Source organism: Rhincodon typus, chromosome 10 (assembly GCF_021869965.1).
Source record: "Rhincodon typus isolate 14 chromosome 10, sRhiTyp1.1, whole genome shotgun sequence".
NCBI lineage: Eukaryota > Metazoa > Chordata > Chondrichthyes > Orectolobiformes > Rhincodontidae > Rhincodon > Rhincodon typus.
Window position 1 is genome coordinate 19,890,198 of NC_063341.1, and position 26,679 is coordinate 19,916,876.

Here is a 26,679-nt window from a genome sequence, read left to right on the forward strand (position 1 = left end):
GGTGAGCAGACAAACCCCAGACAGACAGACGGCAGCACCTAGACGAGTGGGTGAGCAGACAAACCCCAGACAGACAGTCAGCAGTACCTGGTGGAGAGGGGGGGGAGAGCGTCCTCCCATCACACATTTTGAAAGGAAGAGTGAACCGTGAAATCACAGGAAAGCAACAACCTAAGAACCGGAAGAACAGCGGATGCTGTAAATCAGAAACAAATACAGAAATTGCTGGAAAAGCTCAGCAGATCTGACAGCATCTGTGGAGAGAAATTAGAGTTAACGTCAGAACTCCTCAATTCTGAGAATGGGTTACTCAAACAGAAACGATAACTCTGATTTCTCTCCACAGATGCTGCCAGACCTGTTGAGCTTTTCCAGCAATTTCTGTTTTTGAAAGCTAAAATCTATTTGGTTGGTGAGTAACTTCTGGAGTACCTCTACCGCGTCCAGTTCTGGTCACCCCGTTATAGGAAGGATATTATTAAGCTGGAAAAAGGTTCAGAAGAGATTTACCAGGATGTTTCTGGGAATGGAGGGTTTGAGCTATAAGGAGATGCTGGATTGGCTGGGACATTTTTTTTTACTGGAGTGCAGGACGTTGAGAGGTGACCTAATAGAGATTTATAAAATCACGAGCAGTATAGATAAGGTGAATGGCCGATGTCTTTTCCCTAGGGTGGGGGATTTCAAGACGAGGGGGCGAACTTTTAAGGGTGAGAGGAGAACGATCTGAAAAAGACATGGGGGCAATGTTTTGTAGTTCGTGTATAAAATGAACTTCCAGAGGAAAGCAGTGGATGCAGGTACAGTTACACTGTTTAAAAGACTTTTGGATAAGTACATGAATAAGAAATGTTTGGAGGGATATGGGCCAAGCACTTTAAAGATTAATTTATTACTTAATTAAGGCAGAACAACAAAAGGGAGGGCCAGTAATGTGTTGAGAGCATAGAATGTGGGTGCTGCACAGCTCAGAGTTTGAGAGCCCATTGGCAACACGTCAGGGAGGTAATAAGTTACCTGGACACTTTATTCCAAGAGGTAGTCACACCTCTTAGGATAAGGTCTTCTGGTTTGGTCACTGGTCACGGAAAGCAAGCTGAGTGAGGCAGCTGAGGAGAACAAAAGGGCAGGAGTGCAGAAGCCTGGGCATTTTTTTGTGATTCATGGGATGTGGGCTTGGCCAGCATTTGCTACCTATCACTCACTGTCCTTGCAGTCTAACAGTCTAACAGTCTAACAATCTACCCTGTCTAACAGGTTTGAGAGACTTCTAGCTAGTTTGGATGAGAGTGAGGGCTGTAGCATTGATGAGCTAACTCACCATGGCACCATGGTACAGAAAGCCACTCCAGTGGATGGCATCAAAAAGAAATGTAATGTCAGTAGGCAGCAAGACTGTGAAGAGGTTTATACTGTTCTCTGCAGCAAAGAGCGAGAATCCAGAATCGGTGTTGCCAACCCAGCATCAGGACATGAGGCATTTGCTCAGAATTGTAGAGGAACCTGCAGTGGGAGGGCAAGATCTAGTCATCACGGGCCCTCTCGGTACTAACAACCAAAAGACTATAAGACATTAGAGCTGAAATTAGGCCATTCGGCCCATCTAGTCTGCTCCGCCATTCAATCATGGCTGATGAGTTCCTCAACCCCATTCTCCTGCTTTCTCCCTGTAACCCTTGATCCCCTTGATAATCAAGAACCTATCTATCTCAGTCTTAAATATACTCAATGACCTGGCCTCCATAGCCTTCTGTGGCAATGAATTCCATAGATTCACCACTCTCTGGCTGAAGAAGTTTCTCCTCATCTCCATTCTAAAAGGTCTTCCCTTTACTCTAAGGCTTTGCCCTCAGGTTCTAGGCTCTCCTACCAATGGAAGCATCTTCCCAACATCCATTTTGTCCAGGCCATTCAGCATTCTGAAAGTATCAATTAGATCCCCCCCCCTCATCCTTCTAAACTCCAATGAGTATAGTCCCAGAGTCCTCAAACCACATAGGTAGGACAAGGAAAGAGGTCAGTTTGAGGAACTAAGTACCAGATTCAGAAGCAGAACACCTAAGATCATAACAGCTGAGCCATATGCAAATTGGCACTGGGGAAATAAGACTGGAGAACCAAATGTGTGGCTCAAAAACCGGTACAGAAGTGGGCCACAGTTCGTGGAGCACTGGCACCAATACTGGGAAAAGTCAGGACTGGATCATTGGGATCCCAAAGTGTACCAGAAACATTGTTCCAGCAAGCCGCAAAACTAGGGAAATGCAGTAGGTTTTAAACTAATTTGTGGAGATAAGAGAGCAAATGTGGGATGATGTGGTAGATCAAAGAGGCAAGGCAAGGTAAGAGAGAATGGTACTAAAATGGGAGATCATAAATGGACCTTCACAGAAAGGGTTAAAGGGTACAAATCTAATAGTGAATCAACAGATTAGGCAAGAGGTGACAAAAAGCTGCCAAAACAAGTGGTTCTCTATCTGAGATAATAAGGTGTAGAGCTGAATGAACACAGCAGGCCAAGCAGCATCAGAGGAGCAGGAAAGCTGACGTTTCCGGTCTAGACCCTTCTTCAGAAATGGGGGAGGGGAAGGGGATACTGAAATAAATACGGAGAAAGGGGGAGGCGGATAGAAGATGGATAAAGGAGAAGATAGGTGGAGAGGAGACAGACAGGTCAAGGAGACGGGATTGGAGGCAGTAAAGGTGAGTGTAGGTGGGGAGTTAGGGAGCGGATAGGTCGGTCCAGGGAGGACGGACAGGTCAAGGGGGCAGGATGAGGTTAGTAGGTAGGAGATGGGGGTGGGGCTTGAGATGGGAGGAGTGGATAGGTAGGAGGAAGGACAGGTGAAGGAGGCGGGTACGAGCTGGGCTGGTTTTGGGATGCGGTCGGGGGAGGGGAGATTTTGAAACTTGTGAAGTCCACATTGATACCATTGGGCTGCAGGGTTCCCAAGCGAAATATGAGGTGCTGTTCCTGCAACCTTCGGGTGGCATCGTTGTGGCACTGCAGGAGGCCCAGGATGGACATGTCATCCAAGGAGTGGGAGGGGGAGTTGAAATGGTTCGCGACTGGGAGGTGCAGTTGTTTGTTGCTAACCAAGCATAGGTGTTCCACAAAGTGGTCCCCAAGCCTCTGCTTGGTTTCCCTGACGTAGAGGAAGCCACATCGGGAACAGCAGATGCAGTATACCACATTAGCAGATGTGCAGGTGAACATCTGTTTGATGTGGAAAGTCTTCTTGGGGCCTGGGATGGGGGTGAGGGGGGAGGTGTAGGGGCAGGTGTAGCACTTCCTGCGGTTGCAGGGAAAAGTGCCAGGCGTGGTCGGGCTGTTGGGGAGTGTAGAGCGGACAAGGGAGTCATGGAGAGAGTGGACCTTCCGGAAAGCAGATAAGGGTGGGGAGGGAAATATGTCTTTGGTGGTGGGGTCGGATTGCAGATGGCGGAAGTGTCGGAGGATGATGCGTTGGATCCGGAGGTTTGGGGGGTGGTACATGAGGACAAAGGGTTCTCTATGTGAATGCACATAGCATTCTAAACAAAACAAATGAACTGGCAGTGCTTTTTTACTTCTATTTGCACTATTGAATAACCATTACAGAGACATGGCTACAGGATGATATTGATTAGGATGTGAATTGGGGCATTTAGGGACAACAGGAAGTTAGGGAAAGGTGAAGCAGTGGCTCTGTTAATCAATGATAGCATTAGCATTAGCACCAACAGTCAAAATAACTTTCTTTTTGAGGATTCATCTTGAGTTTTTTTTTTGTTTTGAGGGTAACTATTACATTTTCATGGATCACTCTTTCATTCTCACTAACTTATTATTAGGTGATGTAGTACCAATACCACCTGTATTTTTGTTGACAAGGGGTATTTGGACATACACACATGAGCAGAATTAGAGTAATTCAACAATATTTTCAATATTGTTCAACCTCCCATTAAAATAAAAGCCACAACAAGTAAAACACTAATTTATTGGATACCATAGTATTTAGTTAAGTACAACACAGCAGACATAAGTCAGCAACACATGTTGTATTCTACATAACTGATATATACTTCTACACACAAAAAGCCATCACTCCAAACCTACATTTCACAGAATGGTGAGGTCACAACCAATATGTTTCCAGGTGTACAAAGCTGGAACATTTTAACTAGACAGTTACTCCACTTTTTTTTTTAAGAAACTGTATCTCAGGTATCAACCTAATTTTAAATTAAACAATTAATCCAGTTTCCAATTCAGTTGGATCCATTGTATTTTTTCCAAGTACAGTAACTGGCGAATTTACACAACCTTAAACTGGGTACTCCTCATTCATTTACAATGAACTCTTACCTCAGCTGAAGGGCAGCACTGCTCCTGGCCTCAGCTAATGACAGAACCAAATCTCAGCCTTGGCAAAAGGCAGAACTCTCCACTTCAACCTCAGCTAACAAGGGCCGGTGATCCCAGCCTGGCTTCTCCTACACTGCTGTCACTTACTTTTGCTGTTCTTCCAGTCACAGGCTGCTTCTCTCCTATATGTGCGTTGCATAGAAGAGAACCAGAAAGTGATTAGAGGTATAGCTCCCTTCCACTCAATTTATAGGGATGACTTTCCTCTGACTGATCGTGTCTGTGAATGAATTTAACAGGCTGATTTGGACTTCTGTAAGTGGATTCACCTGCCACTCCCCTGTATTCTAACCAGCACGTAACACAATAGAGAAGGGTGACTGAAGTTCAGGAAACCAGGATGTAAAAGCGGGTTGGGTAAAGATGAGAAATGATAAAGGCAAGAAATTACTTATGGGAGCTCAGTACATGTCCCCTAACAGTAAATTGACAGTGCAATGGAGTACTTAGGAGGAAATAACGAGAGCTTTTCAGAAAGGTATGACAATAACGATGGAGGATTTTAATAAATGGGAAAAGATCAGATGTGCAAAAATAGCCTAGATGAAGGCTTCATAGAATGCTTTCCATGTAGTTTTCTTAGAGCTGTGCATTCTGGGGCCAACTAGAGAGTAGGCTATACAATACCTGGTGTTGTGCAATGAGAAAAGATTAAGTAACTACCACATAGTGAAGAATTCCTTGTGTGGCATCAGCCTCAGCAGCTGTAAATCAGAAAATGGAAGAGAGGGAGGAACTCAAGGAAATTACAATCACCAGGGGCATTGTATTTATGACTATGAGCAACCTGTGGGAGCTAAAAGTTGACAAATCTCTAAGCTCTGATGAATTCCATCCTCTTAAAAGAGTGGACTAGTTGAAATGGTTGATGTATTGTTTTTAATTTTGTAAAACCCCTTTGATTTTGGTAAGTTTATATTAGGTGGAAAGATGTCAAATGTAACTTCTTTATTCAAAAAAAGGGAGCGAGACAGAAAGCAGGAAACTACAGGCCAGTTAGCTTAATATCTGTCACACAGAATACATTACAAACCATTATGAAAGATATAACAAAGCACTAAGAAAAGTTTAAAGTATTCAGGCAGAGTCAACATGGTTTTGTGAAAGGGAAATCAGTTAAAATTTATTCGGGTTCCTTGAAGAAATAACAAATTCTGTGAAGAAAGAATAATTGGTGTACCGTACTTGGATTTTAAGAAAGTATCTGATAAAGTACCACAGGGGTTATTGCAGAAAGTAAAAGCTCATTATGTAGAGGTAGTATATCGGCATGAATAGAAGATCAGCTAACTTATCAGCATAAATGGGTCATTTTCTGTTTGACAAGATGTAAGAAACCACAGAGATCAGTAGTGGGACCACAACATTTTTACAATTGATATAAGTGACTTGAATGAAGGAACCAAAAGTATGGTAGCTAAATTTGCCAATGACACAAAGATAGATAGGAAAGTAAGTTATGAGGAGGATGCTACAGAGGAATATAAATACGTTCAATGAGTGGATAAAGATCTGGTAAATGGAGTACACTGTTGGAAATGTGCAATTACTCATTCTAGCAGGAAAAAATTAAAAATATATAAAATCTAAATAGTGAGAGATTGGAATTGAAGAGTCATTTGTGCCCTACTGCACAAATTACAAAGGTTAGTATCCAGGTACAGCGAGTAATTAGGAAATTGTGATAACCCTTTTAAAACCCATTGGGAATCACTAATTAATCACCTCGTGGAGTTTGATGAATACAAGTTCCCTTGGTAACAGGCAATGGCCTGATCAGTTGGAACTCAACACCTGAGCCTTGTGTTATGAATGAGACTAAACACCCTGAAGATATATTTAAGATAACCTAGACCCTGAATTTTTCTTATTTCTAAAGGCAAGAGTAAGGCGTTGTGTTCTGGACGCATTTTGATTGATCGAACTACCAGGATTGAAACAAAACCCACTTTATTTTTGCACTATAGTTGAAATACAAACAAAAGAAAGAAGAATTGAAATAACAATTCTATTGGAAAACTCAACAGAATAACAGATTATTTAACTACTAAACAGCAACTGTTCCAATATAATAACATCACATAAACACACCCTTGGCAAAGGCAATGTCAGTAAAATAGATTGTTTCACATACACTTCTAGCTGCAGGAAGAGAATCCCAGCTTTTAGCTGTAAAAGACAGAGGAATGAGAACTTCCACATTCAGCTTCAATAGCCCAGCAACTACTGAAAGCTGAAAATAAAATCCTGGTTCTATGGGAGCTTGACTCCACCCCTTCATGCTGGTTCTATTGTTCCAAACTTTATGTAAAAGAAAGCTAGCTGGGCTCAGAGCAGACAGCTTGTCTCCAAGTATACAACACTTAGTTTCATAAAAAATTGATAGAACAAATGCTTCTTAAAGGCATATCTCGTCACACTTGTTGGATTGTGACGTACCGGTAGCGAATCTGACTTCAGAAGATTGTGTACTCAAACCTTGTCAGGCTAATCGCATGTGACTGCAGCTCAACTCCCTGGAATTTATATCAGGACACAGTTTGTTTTGGGGGCCCTCTTCTGTCACAGTGGTAGTTCCTCTACCCCTGGATTGGAAGGCCCAGGTTCAAGTCCCATTTGCCCCAGGGGTGCTTAATACCATCTCTGATCAGGTTGATTAGAAAAATCGGTTAAGTAAAAAATTAAACGGATTATTAGGGCCCCTCATGTGGTGCAGTGGTAGTGTCCCCACCCCTGTACCAGAGGCCCGGGTTCAATCGCATCTGCTCCAGATATGTGTAAAACATCTCTGAACAGGTTGATTAGAAAAATAGGTTAAATTTTTAATTTTTTTTTTTGAAAAGCAGATTCATAAGGCCCTTTTGTGGTATAGTTATAGTGTCCCTATCCCTAGGTCAGGATGCCTGGCTTCAAGTCCCATCTGCCTCAGAGCTATGCAATATCATTATTTAACAGGTTGATTAGAAAATATAAAAGAAATAAAGCAGATCCAGGCCCTTGCGGTATAGTGGTACTATTCCTACGTCTGACCGAGGGTTGGGTGTGCAGAACAGTCTGTCCTGCGTTGGGATTATCCTATGTATGCCAAAATCAGTTGCTCTATTTTAGTGTTCAACAGTAAACAATGTTCCTTTCCAATCAGGCTTTGAGTTGCTTTTACAGAAATCCAACAGTTTTAGCATTTATTGCCAGTGGAACTGAAGTCAAAAGTAGGGAAGATCTGCTTCAGTGACACAGGGCATTGATGAGACCATATCCAGAGTAGTGTAAAGAGAATTGGTCAACTTATTTAAGGAATGCTCTGAATATGTTTAAAGGTGTTCAGTGAAGGTTTACTATTCTAATATGTGAATAGATGAGTTGTCTCATGAGGATAGGTTAACCAGGCTAGGATTATATCCACTAATTCAGAAGAGTAAAAAGAGACTTGACTGATGCCTATAAGATCCTACTGAGGTGAATGTGGAAAGCATTTTTCTCTTGCGGAATAATCGAGAACTAGAGGTCCCTGTTTAAAAATAAGGAACTGCTCATTTAAGACAGAGATAAGGACATTTTCCTTCTCTCATACAGGGTCGTGTGTCTTTGGAACATCTTCCTCAACAAAAAAAGCAGCGTCCTTGAATATTTTTAAGACATAAATAGATTCGTGATAAGAAAGAGGTGCAAAGTTTTCAGGGGTAGGAGTCTGGAATAATCAGTCATGTTCCTATTGAATGAGTGAGCAGATTTCGAGGGGTTGAGTGACCTATTATTGCTCCTAATCCACATCTGTGTGTTGCCAAATATATTAGCCTGGGCTCTCTGCACCCTAACGGAAAGGACCCTTATGCCTCAACACACTACAGATGGGTATTTCGCATTTCAAGTGTCCATCCATAAAAGGAATTTCTACAGGTTCCTAATTGGGTTTATCTCCAAAGTGGTGCAGAGGAGCCCTCTCCACTGAATTCTGCCAAGGGTTCTTAACATCCAGCTTCTCAGCCTCCAGACAGCAGCACCAATCTGGTGGCCTGCTCCAACTGGGTTAAGAGGCAGCTGCACACACACTGATGGAGAAAATACATTCTTCTTCATATGACAATGTTTTTTTGTAGATTCCAAGAATAGCCATTCTCAATAAGCACTTGCACAAGCCCCTACCACCACCACCAAATGACTCAATACCGGATACCAGGACATATAATGGCACAGAACATCCAGCTTGCAAAGGTAATAACAGATAGAAATGCAGTAGATGCATACTGCGTCTGTTTAACCTTTGCTAAAAGACAATCCCTCCATCCAGGGATCAACCTAGTGAAACTTCTCTGAATTGCTGCCAATTAAATAACATCTTTCCTTAAATAACGGGACCAAAACTGTATACAGTACTCCAGACGTAGTCCAACCAGCACCAGCACCTAGGAAGATTTCCCTACTCTTATACTCCGAACCTCTTGAAATAAAGACCAACATTCCATGAGCCTTCCTGAATACCCGCTGCACCTGTCTATTAGTTTTGAGCACAAGTACCCCCAAACCTCTGTGTTGCAGCTTTCTGCAAATTTTCACCATTTAAATGATACTTCCCATTCTTTTGTTCTCCCTTTCAAAATAAGCAACTACATATTTTCCCATATTAAATTCCATTTGCCAACTTTTTTGCCCATTTGCTACATCTCTCTCTGTAAACTGTTTCTATCCCTTTTGCAACTTACCTCTCCACCTATTTTTGTATCATCTGCAAATCTGGCTACAGTACATTCTCTTCCTTTCTCCAAGTCATTAATATATATTTCAAATAGTAGTGGTCCCAGTACTGACTCCTGTGAAACCCCCACTGGTTGTAGGTTTCCAACCTGAAAATGTACCACTTATGCCCCACTCACTGTTTCCCATTCATTGGCCAATTCTCTATCCATGCCAATATACTACCTCCAACACCATGGGCTGTTATGACTTAACCTTTTGTTGAATGCTTTCTATAAGCCCAAATACAACACATCTACTAGTTTCCCTCAATTCACTCTGGTTGAGACTTCCTTGAAAAACTCTACCAAACCAGTCAGACACTATTTCTCTTTTGCAAAGAATCATCTGTAGGAAAAGCAGAGCCGCCCAACAAAAATAGCTTTCTCCACATCAGTTCAGTAATGTGATTTGCACATAATGGCAAATTGTTTATTAAAATGAGGATCATTACCCAAATACAATAAAAATATTTGAAAATGTTTTACACTATCCCATTGTGCAACAAGTAATGCGAATAGAGATGTGTGAATGAGTGTTTGAAGAGCATCACCCGACATTTCCATTCACATTGCGTGGTGACATACTGTGGTAATGAAGACAATTTTGCATTGGAGCCACATCAAAAAAAACAGGAAAAGCACTTGCAAAGACAATAGAAATTTTACCACATGAAACTATCATGAAAACAACATTTAGACAATATAAAAACAGCCTGAGAAATCCTGGATAATAACAAAATGTGTTTCGTAATGGCCGCCATTCATCTAATTGAATTACTGATGCATTCCCTCTCACAGGAAAATAATTTTATTCATAAAATTCTTATTTGTTTCTTTAACTTACGGAGACTCTCTTAAAGCTTTCTTTCCTCATAGAAAATCCAGTACTATTTTTCATTTTAATGTACAATGTTTTTTGTGTCAGTCCACGCAATCAAAAAAAATCAAATATTAGTTTGAATAACTGGACATATATCCCAATGCAGAAAAATCCCATGATGAGACTAGCTTCAATAATAATGCTGATGCAGATGATGAAATTGCTGATTATGTGCATGTACGGGGCAAGGAAAAAGAAAGTGTTTTATTCACCAATCCAATGAGTAATCATTCGTTCCTAATTTCCATCATGAAGCCTAATACACAATGTTGTATCATAAACATGAAATGGGTTTTAAAACAGTGGCATTAGAAAACGTAAATAACAGCTGCCCATGTCAGTGAAAAAAACATTGAAAGTGACACATACACTGTGAAATCTGAGGAGATGGCTGCTTTGGGCTTTAAGTGATCATGTGTCACAAACAGCTCACAGAGGCACTCAATTTGTGCGGCTTGTGTACTCGAATATTGACACAAGGCTGGAAGTTGTAGCTGAACAGATTGAAGTTGCATGCACCCAGCTGAAGTCTTGCCAGCAGTTAATGAACGGGAACAATAGGCTGTGCAGATGTGGGCTATCTAATACGGTGACATAGCTCCTAATATAGTGAATCCTTATGGTGCCATACCTGTCTGAGTTTGCAGAAGCAATTTATTGCACATCCATCTCACTTACCTTGCCATCCAGAATGTATTTCATTCCTTTAAAACAAAAAGGTTTCTTTTTCTTTTCTTCTGATTGTTGACCAATTTATTCACTACGATAGAGAGACGGGGGGAGGCAGACACTTAGCTGCAAGTTTGCAAAAGCAATATAATTTCACGTTTCCATTGGTTGGTCTCTTAGAGCCAAGAGAGACTCCAGCTTTCGCAAATGCAGTGGGTAATTGTTTCTGAATTAGGATAATTTTAAACGCATTGCACAGGAATGCTGAAACTTAGATAATCAGTACATAAAAGATAGAACACCGCAGTGTAAACTTTATACACTTGTAAGCTGTCACTTTCAAACACACCCATTATATATAGTGCACCTTCAGCCAACAACCAAAACTTATGCAAAAGAGCACAAGTGAGCTGCTAGTTAAAGCCGACCAGCAAAATACAATTACCCCTAACTGACGATACCAATTACACAGGATTGTGTACTCAGCTCAAAACGGTGGGCTGGTGGATGAACAGATCCAAGCACATCGTCATGAGAATCCAGATCTGAATTTAAGATTTCAAATTGTGTGCGCGAGTCTAATTCCGGAATCCATTCTTGGGACTTTCACAACTAAAATGGATTGAGACTCCTATCTGTAGCCTCTGATAATCATCCAGACTTTACCAGAAACAGAGAGACTGGACCTTTCGTTACTTCTGTTATGATGTGGACCTGACTGAATGTAAATAGGTGCTTGGACATATTTAAATGTAACCCAAAGGATCCAATCATACTGATCAAGATTAATTGGGATCTGACACAGCTTTACAGCTTCTCTCTTCAGCTGATGATCGCAGCTGACAGAAAATACTCAGCACATCGCACACAAGACTGTACTGAGAGGTGTACCTAAAATCACCAACTTCCCAGCATATGATACAAGTGCAAGATTATTTTCTTTAATTATATTTATTGCTCAATAATGTTGTAACGTTTCACCAAGCTTCGATTGACAAAGATCTTCAAGTGTTTTGGATCTGCCTCTTAGTTTCTCACAGAAATCATGCATTTATTCAAAGGATAATGGCTGGAGCGGAAATCTACAGAACCCAAGTGGCCTTCATTTACCACTCTTAATGGGACTGTCAGAATATTGTTAAAAGCAGCAAAGGAACACATACATCTTCACGATTGAATTCATTTTTTAAATCAGAAGTGATAATTTGTAATAAATACCAACATGTTTGTGGAAGAATTCGGTAAACATAATTTGGAGGGCTTTGAATAGAATAGAGATCAAGGTGACATTGAAGAGCTCTCAAGACTAGATCAGGTCAAAGGTCAATCTCCAGTGACTTCTTTCTTATTTCTGAGGTAAAAACATAATATCTATCGAAGCAAATGAGAGTTCATTTTCTGGTTGAATTGTAGAAGCAGTAACTCTGAACTAAATCTTACTTCTGTGCGGATAAGTCTGATTTGCAAAGTTTTTTTTCCCAAGGTTTCTCACTGCAAGGCCCAGCAGGCTTTCTCACCTTTTCATTAATTGCCAACCATGCCCCTATGGCACCTCTCACATCTGATTTTCGGCTCATCTTTTCTCCGGTCTTTCCAAAACAACTCAATGGATAACCCGGAATTTTCCAGTATCCCTTGTGCCCGCACCATCTTTAAAAGGAATTGTGCTCCCGGCCAGAGTGCTCTCTGTCCAGAGCTGCCCTGCAGTTCCTAAAATTTGCCACAGACATAGCAGGCACGGAGAATCTGGCACCTCGCTTTCTGGCCAGTGGCCTGGAGGTCCTGTTGGATGGAGTGGTGCATCCTCTTCCCCCAGGACCACAGTGGAGGATTTCACACTGGACCATGCCAGCTTGGTTCCAGAGTGCCACCCAGGTCAGTGCAGTCTCAGCCCTCTTGACCAATGTACGTCAATGTAGGAAGAAGATCAAAAATCTTCCCCACTCCATTCATGTCCGAGCTCTTCTCTCCAATAGCTCACATTAACTCCGCCTCTGCTGCTGTACTGTCCTCCCACCAAAACTCAAGTTCTACCATTCTTACTATTGCCTGTAACATCACCTCTCACCCGCTCTCACCCACAACTAACCCCGACACCACTAGCCTTGTATGCTTTCTGCACTGCCTATTCACTCACCCATAACATTTTGTCTAACAAGGACCAATAATGCTGTTCCACCCACTTTTGGCTTCCATAATACCAGCATCTCCCTCATTCCATCACCAAACAAACTACAAAACAAGTGAAGCAATGCCAGTCATTCAGCTCCTCACCCTCAGTGGAAGGAGTCTCACTTGGACAGCCCCCAATAGGGCCTGGGCTGGTATCTGACACTGCCTTTGACTTCCTGTGCCAGGAACTCCTGAGTGAAGGCATACTGACAGCTGTAACAAGCTTCTTGGCTTTTCCTGGCTAAACAGCAAAGCAGGGCAGTAATAATGAATGAATGATGAATGATTTATTTATTGTCACATATATCTTGAAGATACAGTGAAAAGCAATAGCTGCATGGTATCTATGCGCTTTGACCCTCAGTCAGAAAGACAAGACAAGGCAAGACAAGGGTGCTGTGAGCATCCACATAGGGTGAAAGTGTGTGAGTGCTATGACAGCAAGCAAAGAACCCAGCAATATAGCTTGGTCTAGTTCATGAGCTGGGAACGTGGTCCTGAGTGGACAGTGTCCTTGCTGCAACATTACAATGAGAGTTGCCAGAGCAGTCCACAATACAGCATTGATGTGCAGAACCAACCTGCAAGTGAATCAAAGATGAGGTCTGCACATCTTGATGTCAATGCCTGTGGACATGGGGTTTGTGGTCAGTGCCTGAGATACTGGAGCCGGGTTTCCAATTTGAAGGTCATTTGGAGAAAGCGGTGAGCTGTCAAGTGCTCACTCTGGTGTCCTCATCAACGTTTGTAAGAAGAGAGTCTGAATATTAGTAAGGTGACTTGTGGAATGAACAAGGTGTTTAACAACCAGTAATGACTGTCAGTTGGCACCTTGCCACTGCCTAGTGAGAATCTCACCATGTCATTTAAGAAAAGCATCAAAGATGGAGCGGGATAATTTTGATTTTGAGATGGACCTTGCTGCACTTGTCACCCAATTCTACCACACAGCGCTCAGACCCCTCTGAGATTTCACCCTATCATTTAGATCTACCGATTATAGAATCCCTACAATGTGGAACAGGCCGTTCAGCCCCTCAAATCCACACCAACCCTCTGAAGAGCATCCCACCCAGACCCACCCCACCCCTGTAACCCCAAATTTCCCATGGCGAACCCACCTAGCCTGTACATCCCTGGACACTATGAGCAATTTCCCATGGTCAATCCACCTAATCTGCACATCTTTGGACTGGGAGGAAACCAGAGCACCCAGAGGAAACCCAAGCAGACACAGGGAGAATTTGGCAAAGTCCACACAGATAGTCAACAGAGGCTGGAATTGAACCCAGGTCCCTAGTGCTGTGAAGCAGCAGTGCTAACCACTGAGCCACCCCTAAATATGTAAATAACATGTATGCACACATATTATAAAGGTGAATAATACAATACCCATGAGTATGGGGTACAGTGCAAAATGTATACAGCTAATTTTGCATGTACAAGAACAGGCCAGTTCTTTATAATTGGTTCTGCCACAATGAGGGCTGAATTTTACAGAGGATGTAAGAGCAGGATAGGAGGCAAAGGAATCAGAGAAACATGAAGGAAGATGTGGCTGCCACTTTCTTGTCGCTGTGACATTCCACCAATGCTGGAGAATGCCCTCCCATGCAGAATCCAATTGCGCCACATAATTGGCCAAGTAAGAGCCTAGACTGTCCCAGTGTCAATGGTCACTACCCCAGCTTGCCAACGTCTCCCTCATCCTCTACTCCTGCTGGTGTTTGCTTGACTGGTGGGAGCAACACCATCCCTGCACCCCCGCTTCAATTCCGCATCCCCCATCTCCTTCCCACTTAACTCGCTGCAAGACATGACTTCCTTCAGCTGGATGGAGTCCCAGCTGTAGCCACCACTCCCATTGGAAGCACTGGAGCTGAGGACCTACAGGTCTGTGATTGGAGGCAGAAGCCCCATCCTTAAAGGGGCAGGAACCCTGATGGCAGTTCATTCACAGAAGGATGGGCCTGAGAGCCAATCAGAGATCCCACAGACAGCCAAGGCAGGGCTGCCTCAGCTTTTCTACCCAACAAAATCTAGCCGTGTGCATTCCATGGCATGCCATTGATGATGTTCAACATTTTCGGAGGGCCACTACTTACTTTACTGCCCACCCTTCCTCTCATTTAGAAACGGAGCTTTTCATTCTGTCTACTTTACATCCATGGAAATCATGCAAAATCTGTCGTTTATATGTTGGACTGTATTTCGTGCACTAAGTGGAGCATCTAAGTCTCAACGAAGTCAGAAAAAATGCATTCATTACAGAATACTTGCATAAATTACAAAACAAGACATACAATACCATTCTACCTGACTGTCCTAGGGTTCATTTGGTTGTACTTTTTACACTGAGACTCTAAGACATTAGTGGGATAGACAAGAGCAGATTAATCATTCCCTTCTTGAATGGAGGACCAGGTTGGAAGAGTTGGATAGCCCATTCCTGCTCCTAAGTCCTACATTCCTTTCATACAGCTGTGCCATCCAAAGAACAAATTATTTTATTTTGAAATGGAACTCCGTTGAAAATACATTGTTTTCATACAATGAAGAACAAATTACAGGAAGCCAGGCTACTCCTGGAGCAAAACACCATCGGTGTTATGACTGTAGATATGGCAGAAACCGAGTGAAATGAAAGTCAGACAATTCTCTTCACTGTTCTTTTTATCCCTTTATCCTTACACTTTCCATACATTGATGAATCTAGTAAGTTCCTACATATGTTACTAAAGATGTCCTAAAGATGTTACTATGACACCCCACACTATTGTTATTTCTACACCTCTTGTATCACTAAATCCTGGAGGTAATATATTTCATATCAAGAAATATTACATATTAAAACATTTACCCAATAACATGATGTCTATGACTTATTTATGGGATCATATGTACACGGTTAAGTTCTCATAATTCAATAGTCAGGTTGAACAAAGTGCACTATATACATTAAGGAAATGATGCAATATATACTGATCAATAGACACAAATAAAAAAATGTAATGGTGAGATTACTCTAACAATGTTAACAATATACATATTACTGTTATTATCATTGACTATGTGAAATATTGTCTTTTCATCATGTTGCAAATATATTGTGAACTGACAACATCTCAACTGTAACACTGAAGACTTGTGCTCCAGGATTGGCTGTGTTCTGATTAATTTGTTCCTGGACAGCTACAACACTGCCATTAACCAGACAATGTCAAGAATTGCCCAGATTTGTGCTTTCTACAAAACTTAGGACAAATCCAATATGATTACTGTCCCATCAGTCCATTCTTAAATAATACTATCAGTGCCAGAAAGTGGCATTCACCGAGCAACAATCTGCTCACTAATGCTAAGTTAAGGGTTCTGTTTTGGCCACTTGGCTCCAACCCTTATTGCAGCCTTGGTCCAAACATAGCCAAAACAGCTGAACTCCAGAGGCAACGCAAGAGTGACCACCCTTGACAAGCATTACAGACCCCTAGAAAAACTAGAGTCAATGGTGATTAGTGGGAAAACTCTCTGCTGGTTGAGTCAAACCTAGAACATAAAAAAAATAGCTGTGGTTGCTGGAGGTCAATCATGTCCTGAGAGGAAATTGCTTCAAGAGTTCCCCAGGATAGAGTTTCCCAGATCCACTTATCATCAGCTGCTTTATAAATTACCTTCCCTTCATGATAAAGTCAGGGAGGAAGATGGCCATGGGTGACTGTATCACTCACGAATCCTCAGATATTGAAGTAATTCTTGCCCTCATGCAGCAAGACCTGGACATCACTCAGGCTTAGCTAGGTGGCAAGTAACAGCCATGCTACACAATTCATGCAATGATCATCTCTTATAACAGAGAATTTAACCATCTCCCCTTGTGTTCAATGGCATCATCATCATTCAATCCTCACCTTTAGCCTGAGGCTACCATTGACCAGAAAGTGCACCAACCATTTAAAATTGTTGCTACAAGGGCAGGTTGCAGGTTGGAGGTTGGGAATTCAGCAGCAAGCAACTTACATCCCGATTCCCTAAAGCCAGCTTACCATCTAGAAGGCACAAGTCAGGAGTGTGAGGGAATACTCTCTACTTTCCTGGAAGAGAGCAACTTCAACAGCACTCAAGAAGCTCAACACTGTCTGGACCAAAACAGCGTACTTGACTGACAGTCGATCTATCCGCCTAATCATTCACTCCCTGCATCACCAGCTTACAGCACTGTGGACCATTTACAAGGGGCACTGTAACAGCTTCCTAAGGCTCCCTCAAAAGTATTTTCTACTTTAGTCCATCATCTAGAAGGACAAAAGCAACAGACAGGAAGCTCCCCTCTCCACGCAACACACTGTCTAATCTTGGAAGTACATTTGTTCACTGTCACTGGGACAAAATGCTGGTACTCCATTAGCAGCAGCACTGTGGGTATATCTACATCCAGGTTTGCAGCGGTTTAAGGCAGCAGCTCACCACCACCTTCTCCAGGGCAATTAGGGATGGGCAAAATATGCTGGCCCTGCTAACAAAACCCACATCCAATGAATGAATGAATTTTTTTTTAAAACTAAAAATCCATACAGCCTTCACAAGTATTGAATTAAGTCTCAATAACCACCCTGCTTATTCAGCCAAGAATGAAGTATGAGGAGAAGATGCATGTGTGCAACGTTAAATGACATTCACAATTTTAAATCATAAAGGAAGGGTTGACCAATTTTGTTCTTGGAAATCAAACAGAATTCTGCACATCTACAAGTTTACTTTAGAACAATTAAAAATTCAGATTGTATGTCACTGTGAGGTTTGCTACTTCATACCAAAATGGACGAGCATTTCTTTTCTCTGATCATTCCTCTTTTTTTTATCTCTTGTTATCATCATCTGCTCTGGTTATAGTCATTGACTGACCTCCATCTAACCACTTTATAGTTCTTTTTTTCTCCTGTACACAGATTTTCTTTATTTCACCTTTTCTTGCTGTTTTGCTTCCTAAAAACTGCTTGGGGGATAAATATGGTAGCCCCTGAAGATATGGGACATTATTAATCCTTCCCTGTCAGTGTGAAGCAGGTCAATTTCTTGCTGGCTGCTAATTAATGTTAATCAATTAATTATTTCGCCCTCTACATATGAGGTCAATATTAGGGGTCAATCCCAAGGACCTGGATGCAGTGCCACAATAGGTTCAATGACCTTGTGAAAGTAGGCAAGGTCAGTGAATGCATTCTCACATGTGATGTCGCACCAACTGCACCATTAGCCTCATATACTGATCGATTCAGCACACCCCCAAAACCACAATGTCCATCAGGCAAAACTCATACCTGACAACCATATGCTAACCTCCCCTTAGTTGTAAGGTCTGCAAGTGTGACATTTCTAAGTCTAAGGCGCAGAAACTAAATAAAGAAAGCACACCTGTATATCCTGATCCCTGTGGAAGAGACAATGTTAGTCATGATTGCGGCTAGGAAGAGATGATGAAATTGAAGATAAACTAATCTTCTTCCTCAAATATCATGACTTTGTGTACTTTATAAACTGCAGATAAAGTAAGTATGATCCTAGTTGTTGGTTGCCCGCCTAGCTGCACACCACAAATCTTACCTGTGTACTTCTCTCCTCATAAAGAGCCAAGAAGTGGCACTTGGTCAGGTTGTGCAGGAACAGTAAGATGACAGTGAAGAAGAAATCACAGCACCGACACTTGATTCCAGAAACATAGCCCCCAGCTCAGATGCTGACACTGCAAATAATTTAGAGTGTAGCTTACAGGCAGGATCTGCACTGGAGACAAGACATAGACTGGAGCCAGCTCGCCAGAGAACAAAGTCACACACAGGTTCCGCTCAGGAAGACATGGATGAGGAGCATGGAAAAGACCACCAATGGATATCCACACTGAATTGCTTGGTGCATTAGCAGACCTGTCAGAAAGCCTGCATTAATGCCACAGACCACAAAGCAGTCCGGCACCAACCTGGGACAGGGCTATATGCAGAGCATGCAGCCCATTTGTTCCACCATGGAAATAGTGGCCAGCTCCATCAACATCAACAATGCAATATCCAATGTTTGATGTCTCCATTTCCCTTGGTGCTTCCACCAAACCTCTGGGGGTTGCTGTGGGGGCTCAGACTGAACTCACATAAAGTTCAGTTTGCTGTCATCTCAGCAGAGGACAATCACATTTAAAGGGGGCTTACAAGGCCTGTCTGAGGGGAAAGACAGTAACACAATGGAGCAAAAACCTGCTGTTCTCTCTCCCATTGGCAGCATTTGTCTTCTCACTGCTGCCATTCCTCGGTGCCTTACTGTTGCTTGGTAACCAGAAGCTGGAAGGAGCCGGATGTACTTATGTGCATCACCATGGCAACCTTCACAGCCAGTAATAATGTCGTCCTTGCTCTGTCGTGAAGCTAAAGGTGTGGCTGCAGCAAGAGGCACATTGCGGTGAGGCTCTCCCTGTGGAAGTGCAGATGTGTCCAATGCCGTTCTTCCCGAAAGTTCAGAGAAGGAAACAGCTGCTTGAAGATCCTGAGCACTTGTGGCCATCCTCTACAAACCCTTAGCCTCTACTGATCGGTCTTGTCCTCCTGTCTATGTGCTCTGCATTCATTCTCCCTGCCGTGCTGTCATCCAAGCAGAATGCTCATTGCTGCTGCAATGCTGGGAGCAACTGGTTTGGTAGAACCCTGAAGCTCCATCAGCACATTCCACGCCATGCTCTATAGAGTTTCGCATTTTTAAAACAAACTATATAGAAAGCATCGGATGCTTGCAGAATGATAGCCACACCCACTCACTTGCAAGCAGTTGACAATCCTTTTAAGCTGTGCTGGAAAAAGGGGTTAGGATGGGGTGGGGGGTGAAGGTGGATGGGGAGGATTGTGGTGGGATGGGGCGGTGGAGTGGGTAGGTGGGGTTGATGGGTTGTGGATGGGGTTGGAGTGGAGCCGTGTGCAGAGGTGGGAAAAGTGAGGGGTGGGTAAGATGGACTCTGAGGGAGGTGTGGAATATGAAGATAGGGTGGAGTGTGGGTATGAGGTGCAGAGGGTCCTTCCTGTTTAAGAGACCATATGGAGCTTGGACTGCTATAATTGAAATACGAGCAGAATTCTGTAACTTAAAAAATCAAGTGCGGCATTTACTTTTGAGCTGTACAATATTGTTTTCTGAAGTCAGAAGAGGGAGAACAAGACACAGTGGCACTGAGAATTGTTTGAGTTAGGGAAATTCTGCGTAATAGCAGCACTTTGAATGATTGAGCTGTAGAATGTTCAAAGGCTATATGTGCCAAGAGCAGCAGGGAGGAAGAAACATCAAGAGCCTGCAGCCGGAAAATATCCATTTTGTTTCTCTCTCTCTCTTCCCCAATCCCCCTTCCCCACCACGCCCTTGACAGAAAAGGCAGAAAAAATAAGTAAGAATTCTCAAACAAGGCAGGCCTGGGTCTACTTGATTGACCATCAGATTGAAGAACAACCATCAGTCAATCTACTCACATAAGTGGATCATTATTGCTAAAATCAAAAGGAATAGGAGAAAATAACTTTCCACTTTGTCATCTGGACTATTGTTCTGTCTATACTCTTTTCCCGCCCATTGTACGTGTATTGAACAATTTTTCTTTTGTCTGTATTACTTGTGACTGGGTGCATGTGTTTTGGGGGTTTCAAAGGGGTACAGTTTAAGTTGCATAAATTAGAAATCTTTTGTTTTAAACAAAATTATAAATGTTAGGTGTTATTTTACTGTTATTGATGAAACCTGGTGTGAACTGTTTTTGTCCTGCTTAGGAACCAGTCAAGTTGGTCATTGTGTTGGTCTTGTAGGATTGTATACATTTCGTGGTGGCTTGTAGAACAATGGGGCTTGAATTGTGACACTGGCTGTTTTGTTACATTTAGCTGCACTGATTAAGCAACAGCACTTGCTGGCACACTAAGGTCCAAAGTGGTAGCAGTGGTGTAAAATCAGCATTGCATATTGGTTTATCTATCTATCTATCTATGTATCATTAACATCTCTAGACGTCATTCATGACACATAAACCAATGGTCTTACCAATATGGCATCTGATACGAGTCACCTCAGAAGAATGCATACATGCCTCAGATGCTGTATTAGACCTCACAGCAAATCATATGAGGTAAAAAGTAAGCATTTCCTACCCTTTCACACTTCTCATCTTCTGTGATGGTAAAGGCCAATATCAGAAATTTTAATTGTTTACTTTCTTTGCAGATCCTGTCTCACACTTGTTGAATATCACCTACATTTCCAAAACATTTTTAAAAATCAAAATAAAACAGTTCATTTTCATTGAACTTGCGCATGGTTACTGTTTTGGATTAGATCTCTTGTCACAAATGTATTGTTCGACAGCTACTACTGTCTTGATTATTAATGCTTATCTCATCCATCCAGATACTTGATTCTTTGACACGTGAGGAACAGCAACCAGAACGGAAACAATTGCAGCTGTAAGTGATATCACCATCTCCTTAAAAAACAAAATGGACTTTATGACCTTATCACTCAATATGCGAGTATATGACACAGCATTTCCGCTGCCTTGTTGTACAAGCCAACAACGTTTGAAACTTCAGCATGAGAGGTACAAGAGGAAAGGTCTCCTGAGAAAAACACACCAACTTGTTTTGTTTCCTTTTCAAAACTGCTATAAAAGAATGATGTACCAAACACAGCTTATTCCTTGGAACATATATTTACATCTAATATTATATGTGGAACCATGTGAACAGTAATTATAGTATGAATATTGTCCCACAGACACTACTGGGTATATCTGCACAGAAATCCCACATTGCTGGGGTGGAGGGAGAAAGTAGGATACAAGGACGTAATTTATCATGTCGATGCTCCTCTGCTAAACGACAGCAAAACAAGCATTGCTTTGTCCCCTATCAAACAAGCTCATCCCATATCCACACATTCAGAGGTCTGCAATAATTGGCCCGCCAATTACTGATTCCATTCCCATCTTTGTTCTTCCCCACCTCTCTCCCTTTCATAATCCCTGTTTATAAGCACATGACCTCTCTAACTTTTCGCAGTTCTGGTGAATGGTCATTGACCTGAAACATTAACCCCACTTCTAGCTCCATAAAACCTGCCTGACCTTTTGAGCATATTCAACATTTTCTGTGTGTTTTTATTTTATTTCTGCTACTAGTTTCTGCAGCGTTTTGATTTTCCAGGAACTTCAAGGTGGATGCACAATATATCTGTAGTGTCATTGTCAAGAGGTTTTGTGTCATGTTGACACCACTGTTGCAGCATTGGTTACACTTTAAGTCTGAATTACAGATTTGCTATTGTGTAGATGTGGCCATTTGGCCCATTATATCTGCACCAGCTCCGAGTATTTTGACTTACTTCCAATCTCTTGCCCTCTCCCGATAACCATGCACGTTGGATATATTATTTAAATAAAAACAATGCCTTGCTGAATGCTTCAATTGAACCTACCCTCACCACACTTCTAGGCAGTGCACTCTCTACTTTGTGACTTGTTTTCATCTCAAATTAACTTCTTTTGCAAATTGTGCCATTTCGTGCTTGACCTTTTGCAAATGAGAACGGTTCTGCCCAGATTCCTCAATTTGAAAGCTTCCATCAATTTTCCTCTTTGCCTCCAAGGAAAACAGTTCCAACTTCTCCAATCTTTCATCATAACTTAAGTGTCTCAGCCCTGGAAGCATTTTTGTAGCTTCTTTTGCACTTTCTCTAATGGATTCAGGTCCATCCTGGTGTGCAGGACCCAGAACTCAATACTCCAGCTAAGGCCAAACCAGTGTCCTATGCATATTCATCATAATCTCCCTTCTCTTGTACTCCATGCACCTATTAATGACATCTAAAAGACTGCATGCTTTATTTACAACTCTCTCTGCCACCTTTAATGTCCCATTTACACATACATCCGGGTCTCTCTGCTCCTGTACACTCTTTAGAATGGTACCCTTTGTCTTCTACAGTCTCTCCACATTCTTTGTACTAAAGAGTATCACCTCATGTCTCTACATTGAACTTCATCTGCCACCTACACACACACACTCCAACAAATTAACAATTTCCCTTTGAAGATCGACACTGTCCTCCTCATGAAGGAGTCAAAGCCTTGCTTAATACGGGACTTCTACAGAATACCATTCTCCAAATTAGGAGTCTGTTACACCTCCATTCAGATCAGATCTAAGTAATATCATGTGAATACAGCATTGCTTCACAACCAAAATTATTTTTGCATTGACTAAACTTCAATTCTAAATGCATCCTACAGTACAGAGGTTTTCGGGATGGCATTTATGTGACAGTGCAGATTAATTTTTGTGGGATTCCAATGTCAAAGATCAGCACAGCTAAGAGGAAATTCACTCTGTTCGCTCCCAAAAATGTCATGAGTAAATGGAGAAATGAAGGATAGATACATGCATAACAGCAGAAGTGTCCTGCCAAGGCAAGGTAGTCTGACTGAAGCTAAAATCAGGGACAGAAATAGAATTGATAGGCCCTGGGACTGGTCCTGACCTGACCCCCAGGCCCAGTCCTCGACCAGAGCACTGCGAACCCATACAGCTCTGGGCCCCAAGTATTGGGCCCTGATGTATTCCCCTGTCCCAGGCCCTGGCTAAAATATCACATTTCTATTTGACCAGGAGCCACAGTCCTCCCCAAACGAGTGAAAACTAAGCAAGCAGCAATCATAGCTGAACTTAACTGATCACCACATTTCACTTTTTAACGGCATATCATCTCTTGCTAAAATCAGTGTTGTCTGGGATTTAAGCGTGAGCACATGTATGTAAACATAAATTAATATAGCAATTTGAGGTGTGAGATGCAAGTTCAACAACAATTTTTGTTTAGACAGCACCTTTAACAGGAGCGTTATATATTAAAAAATGAGACTTTGAGGCACTGAAGGGGATATCAAAACAGAATCAAATGTCTGGCCAAAGAGGTAAGATTTGAGTATCTTGAAGGAAGAAAATGGGGTGGAGAGTTGCGAAAAGCAGATTCCACAGCTTGAGCTGTGGCAACTGAACACAGAGCCAGCACTGTTGGAGTAATTAAAAGCCAGGATACTCAAGAATCCAATATTAGATGAACATGGACCTCTTTAAGCACCATGGACCTGACAGAGTTTACAGCATTATGCAGTTATGTGACCATGCAGTGATTTGAAAACAAGGTTGAGAATTTTTAAAGTCAGCATGTCGTTTGACTGCAAGCTAATGTACACCAGTGAGCAGAGGCATGATGGGTAAACAGGACTTGAGGTGAGGGACGATGTGGACAGCAACATTTTGGGCCTCAGTTTATGCAGAGTGTAGAGGCTAGCCAGAAGTGTGATGGAATACTCTAGTTCAGAAGTAAAAGGCAGAAATGAGGACTTCAAATACAAATGAACCACAACCTGAAAAATGAAGCGATGTTGCAGAAGTGGAAATAGCTGCCCTTGCTGATGGTATGAATATGTGGTTGCAAGATCTTCTCGGGTCAAATGGAAAATCCAGGTTGTGAACAGACTTGGTGTAACCTCAGACTGTTGCCAGGGAATAGGCAAAATCAAAAGCTATGGAGGGGAATTTGGAACAGGCATCAAAAACAGTGGTTTCTGGAGAAAATTTCTGTTCATCCAGTATGAATGTCAGATAAAAACTCTGTTAATAAAGAGGAGTTAAGAGCAATGCTGGGGAGGTGGAGCTTAGTGATATCAATGTACGTGAAAAAACTAACACTGTGGTTTCAGATTACTTCACCAAGGGACATCTTGTTGATGAAATATAGGAATGGAGCAAAGATAGATCCTTGTGCACAGAGAGAAAGGTGTGGGAGTAGGAAGAGAAGCCGTTGCTAATGTTGTGCTGCCTGTAATTAGTTAGATATGAGTGGAACTGCATGACTACAGTCTCACCATTCCTGACTATGGGAGACAAGCATTAGAGGAGCATGAGGTCATCAGCTGCACCATAGGGTACAGTCAGATCAAGAATGATGATGTGGGTTAGTTCATCATGGTCTCATTGGTTGTCATTTGTAACTTTCACAAGTGCTTCAGTACTACCACAGGGTGGAAACCTAATAGGAGGGATTGAAACCTGGAGTTCAGGAAAAGATGAGCAAACATTTAGGAGGTGAAGTATGTTCAAGGATATTGGAGAGGAAACTGGGGTCAGAAATGAGGTGTTAGTTTGCAAGGACAGTGGGACAAAGTCTTGATTTTTCAAGGAACAGGCAGGTGACTGCAGACTTCTGGGGGAGACAGCTAACGCTTGAGGAGGGAACAGTTACCAGTGGATAACATTTTAATACAAAGTTAACTGGCACTTATGAACGACTGCAAGTTCCCTTTCAAGTTATTTGAGGACCTAAAAATCAGATCAAAGACTTTTAATCAATCCTTGCTATTCATTCATTCTGTATGTTGTCCACTCTTGTTCAAACCATAAATTCCTGCAGTTCACATCTCAACCTTTGCCCCAAATTGCTTAAATTCAAGCTCATCAATATTTTTACACAGGCAGCTGCCCTTGTAAATGACCAATGTTCTGACCAGTCTTGTTAGCAATTTCCATGGCTAACACAACACACTATCAGGAAAGCAAACAATTCTCATGAGAAACTCATTTCTAGAATGAATGTCTGCCACATACTTCATTTAAAGAGACTGTAACATGTGCATTTGTATCATATCACACTTGTATCTAAATGTCAGATTTGTTCCTGCAGAACCTCATCTCAATGTCTTCAAACTACCATAGCACTCCAGGGATATGATTTTCAGTGTGTCTTTTTAACCATTTGAAGACTAAGCAATTTTCACAATCAAAGGAAAAAGCAGTGTGTAACCTTGTAATCGCCTAGCCTGGTTTTCCTCCAAGGGTTCTGCAAAGTCACTCACAGGATTTACCTACATATGGATGTTGCTTATTGATCTCTTCTCCATTTCCTGTTTTCCATGTAGCAAACAAGGAAAACCATTCCAGAGCTTCCAGAATACTTTGGAAAATGATGCCACACTGGAACTGGAACATCACAAGACATGGGATGCTCAATGAATGGCGGGACACTAGGAAGCTCAGACGAACAGAGGGATCTTGGGGTGCTTGTCCACAGATCTCTGAAGGGAGCAGGGCAAGTTAAAAGGGGAGCTAAGAAAGCAATTGGAACACTTGCTTTTATTAGTTGTGGCATAAATTATAACAGCAGGGAGGTCATGTCGGAGCTGTACAGAACTTTGGTTAGGCTATAGGCTGTGTATAGTTCTGGTCACCACACTACAGGAAGGATGTGATTGTACTGAAGGGGTTGCAGATGAGATTCACCAGGTTGGTGCCTGGGGTGGAACATTTCAGCTATCTGACAGAAGTGTATAAAATTATGGAAGACATGCATTAGGTGGATAGTTGGAGTCTTTTTCCTAGAGTGAAAATGTCAAATACTGGGGGGCCTCGGTTTAAGGTCAGAGGGGGAAAGTTTAAAGGAGATGTGCAAGACAAGTTATTTTATTTTATACAGAGGGTGGTAGGTGCTTAGAACATGCTGCCAGGAGAGGTAGTAGAGGCAGAGACAATAGCAATGTTTAAAAGGCATTTAGACAGACACCTGAACAGGCAGAGAACAGAGGGATATGGACCATGTGCAGGCAGATGGGATTAGTTTAGAATGGCATCATGTTCAGCATAGACATGGTGCGACAAAGGGCTTGTTCCTGTGCCATACTGTTCTATATTCTATCTGCATTTCAGCATTATTGCTTCATGAAGATCTCTGTTACTCAGCAACTT

The 26,679-nt window shown here is 42.1% G+C and overlaps 1 protein-coding gene across 1 annotated transcript in view; it reads right to left on the minus strand.

The window, feature by feature from the left end:
- LOC109927772 (adhesion G-protein coupled receptor D2-like) overlaps positions 1–26,679 on the minus strand; it is a 259,955-nt gene that overhangs the window by 131,972 nt on the left and 101,304 nt on the right. The window lies entirely within an intron of this gene.